The sequence below is a fragment of the Zingiber officinale genome, chromosome 8A (assembly GCF_018446385.1).
Source record: "Zingiber officinale cultivar Zhangliang chromosome 8A, Zo_v1.1, whole genome shotgun sequence".
In the NCBI taxonomy this organism is placed as follows: Eukaryota; Viridiplantae; Streptophyta; class Magnoliopsida; order Zingiberales; family Zingiberaceae; genus Zingiber; species Zingiber officinale.
Window position 1 is genome coordinate 138176740 of NC_056000.1, and position 3768 is coordinate 138180507.

At 36.9% G+C, this 3768-nt stretch overlaps 1 long non-coding RNA gene across 1 annotated transcript; it reads left to right on the plus strand.

The window, feature by feature from the left end:
* Window positions 1-748: 748 nt before the first annotated feature.
* Window positions 749-1926, plus strand: LOC122007871. Its single transcript, XR_006119144.1, has 5 exons — window positions 749-808; window positions 1120-1230; window positions 1434-1487; window positions 1576-1692; window positions 1815-1926. It is a non-coding gene; the product is annotated as an uncharacterized LOC122007871 (long non-coding RNA).
* The last annotated feature ends 1842 nt before the right edge of the window (window positions 1927-3768 follow it).

The window sequence follows — 3768 nt, forward strand, 5'->3', positions numbered from 1 at the left end:
TCCACAAATTTTTAAGTGGAGAGGAGGTGGAGGAAGGTGATGAGTTTGTTCACTGGAACATGCGCCAATGACGAGAACTCGCCGAACCTTGTTTGCTAGCTTGACTGCGTCTAGGGCATGGTCGATGCTCTCTCTTTTGTCCGATGGAAGTGTCATCAGGTTAATGTCTCCCTTCACCTCTTTCCTCTGCTTACTCATTAGGGTTTCATCTTACCTGCTTCTTGATGAGGATGTTGTCGTTGAGATCTCCGAACATGAACTCATCATCATTGTGGAGGAGTTTGGGTGAGGGGGACTAAGAGGGGACGAACCGAAGCCAATCCCCAAGGGGAAAACCAAATCTCCGGAGCAAATCTTCCCGGTCATCTCGCCGTCGAGTGCATTCTTGATTTGTTCGCCCCCCAGTTTTCAGGGCTGCGTTAGTTGAGCACCGTACGGCAGATCGAGATGTGGATTTCCTGGGCGACGCGGATGCGGGCCTCCTTCGGAGCTTTCTTCCTTTGGCTCGTCACTTTGGTCTACTTCACTCAGGTTCCCTTCCTTTGGCTCTTATTTCCGACCTTGTAGAGTAGGGCTTCTTTGTCGATTCATTCTTGTACCTGCCTTTTTGGTAGTTTTCATTGATCTTGTTTCTCTATAAAAGACGTAATTTCGATCGTCATTTTTATATACTTTGGCAGAGTTTCAGATCCTTTGTGTGGACTGCAATTTCTTACCAGATGAAAGACATACTGAAGTTATTGCCGTCTTCATCACAGTTTCTAGTTTCTGTTGCTCATTCTCCATGGAGTATCAAACCAATTTATGGGTAACCACTTAACCGTCTTGTGTTTGGTGGTTCGATGGATCTTATTGCCTGCTGCTTGCGTTGTGATTGGTACTTCAACACTTACAGACAAATGATCTGCATTTTATGTTAGCAATCACAATATGTAGCCAATTTATCTTATAAAATTGTTTTAGTAATCTGTACGCAATTCTAATTCATGACTCTTTTGTTGTTGATGTGCATGTTATCATGAGCTTGCTAACGGTTAAATTATACTAACTCGACGTGTTTATTTCTTTTGGAACACTAAACTTTAAATGACTTGGTCTTTGTATATTTTCTCATAATAGATACACATAGCTGGACTCACAAGAACATTTGGGCATTATGTGTGAGATCATACTGTTTCTGATATTGATGCATGAAGGTGCATAACTTGTTGAGCAACACAAGGCAAATATGTCAGTATAAATTTCTTAAAACATAATATTTCATATCAAATTGTTTCCATATTTGTGATGCTGCTAAATGCATTTCTATTACTTACATTTGTATTGCTCGTATGAATTAGCTTATCCACCCAAATCAAAGAATAAAGGAAAACAAATGTCAAACACGATTGTTCTCATGGTGATAATTATTTTTTCTTGTTGAACTCACACAGGATATTACTCTTGGTGTTTCCCTTGGTTCAGCAACCCAGATCTCCATGTTTGTTGTAAGGATTTAATTTGATGTAGCTTTGAAATGAAATGTTGTGTATATGTTAAAGAATAGCTTACAATGTACTAATTTGCCCTTTTAAGGTTCCATTATGTGTTATGGTGGCTTGGATAACGGGAATCAAGATGGATCTTGATCTTAATATGTTAGAAACTGGCTCATTGATCATGGCAATACTAGTAATAGCATTCACGTTACAGGTAACTCATTGGGGTATGCTTGTTAGTTATACTAACTTCTGTTGTTGTTTTTCAGTTATTTTGAAATGCTAGGATTCAACCAAAATTCTTCCTGCAAGACTCAACTAATGGTACTTTTACAGGATGGAACTTCACATTACTTAAAGGGGCTTGTTCCCTTGCTGTGCTACTTGGCAATTGGTGCATGCTTCTTTGTTTTCAAATCCCCACTTGAGTAAGTCTCAAAAAAATTAAGTCTCCTCCTTAAGTGCATCTTTTTCATCATTATGGTTCAAATTTATGAACTCTGATATAAATTTAACTGACGAATACATGAAGGCATCAGCCAACAAGTTCCATAACCAGAACAGCTGTAGTGATTGTGGCCTAGCTAATAGCTAGTTAAAAATGGTAAAATATTCTTCATAATTACCCATTAATTTCCTACTTGTTGGCTTTACTCTTGAATTCAACACGTACTTGCTTGCAGAGTATTCCCCTGAACAAATTGAGTCTTACAATAACTTTTTTACATATACTTTTAATTTGAGTTTTGCTTAGTTGCTTTCGTTTACCTCATGACAGGTGATGCTGAGACGGTTTTATCCTCGTAAGACTACTCTACTGTTTGTTATACGAGATAAAACAAGGGTGAATATTTTCATATGTGCATTTTTCAGCTTCCGTATTGGAGACTCCTAATCTAATGAAAATGAGTATTCATGTGCATTTTTAAAACAACGATTTTTAAAAACGAAAGCAACATATGGTATAGGTCACGAATATTTTCACTTGTGACGAGTTGAAATGATATCAGCTGGTTCTAACAGTTATACTGATCCATAAAATTGGTATAGTTAGCACAATTTGGTTTATGCCAATGTTAGTTCAGATCTTATTATAGGTTTGTAAAGGTTATATGAAAATGATTCACATGGTATAGGCCATCAACTAGCTGGTAAAATCAGTCTTGTTCAAAGTTTTGGACCATGGTCACTCTGGCTTGTTATGCCCAAAGAGAGTAGCACAAACAACACCACTAAATTAGAAGTTGAAGCTCAACTAAATATACCAAACTTGATTTCCTCTTGTTAGAGTCAAGTTTATTATGTTCTAGTGTACAATTTTGTTCATACTACTGTGGCTTTAGTTTTGCTGATAGTTTCATGCTATGTGATGGCCTTATTTCAGTCACAATTGAATGAGGCTATTTTAAGAGAGGATTATGGAAAAGCTGCAAAGCTGAAGTTGGCCATAACTGATGCTACAAAAAGGATATTGTTGGAGCAGCATTGACTATTATGAATGTATGAAACTTGTCTTATACACTTATTGTATTTAATTTATATTCTAAGCACTCTTGTTGCCATAGAGAGCCATAGAGGAAGAGCGATACATCGATGCAACTTTCATTCATGATCATGTTGGGGCAGGACTGGTCAGTTTATTGGAATTAACTTGTTGCCAATTCTTACATCATCTCCATTAAGCTATGCTTATCCCAATTTTTTGGTTTCAGCTACATGAAGCTATTCACTCCATTGAGCTTTATTCATTTTGCTATATGCAAGGCTATAACAGTGGTTGCCAATTCTTATATATTGATTGAAAAAAATTCTTCAAATGTTGAACGCATACAGAAACTTAAAGCAATGTTCAGAAAGGGTGCATGCGACTTAAATACTGATGAAAAAGGTAGTTGCTCAGTATACTGCTTTGTGGTTTTTATGCAAACTGCACATCCTCAAGCTTTGAGATCTTACTAGAGTGTTGCTGCTGTAATGTTGAGACATAAGGTACATGACCTCCTCTATGATTCCTTCTTTCTGTTGCTACTGTTAGCTATTCGATCTAGCTGCTTTCACATAATACATGGTTTAAGATATAATGTCAAGTTTATATATTCATCAACTTTTTTCATGCTCACTTGCTTGACTACTCATGAAAATGTGAAGCGGCAACGTTTCTCGTGCTTATTTGGCCATTCTTTTACTTAAACATTTCAGAAGGTCCAGATTTATGTACGTACTTCACAATTTGGTTTCTACTGTACAAAAGATGCAAAGTTGCAAGAAGTTTATAATTATTTATACATGT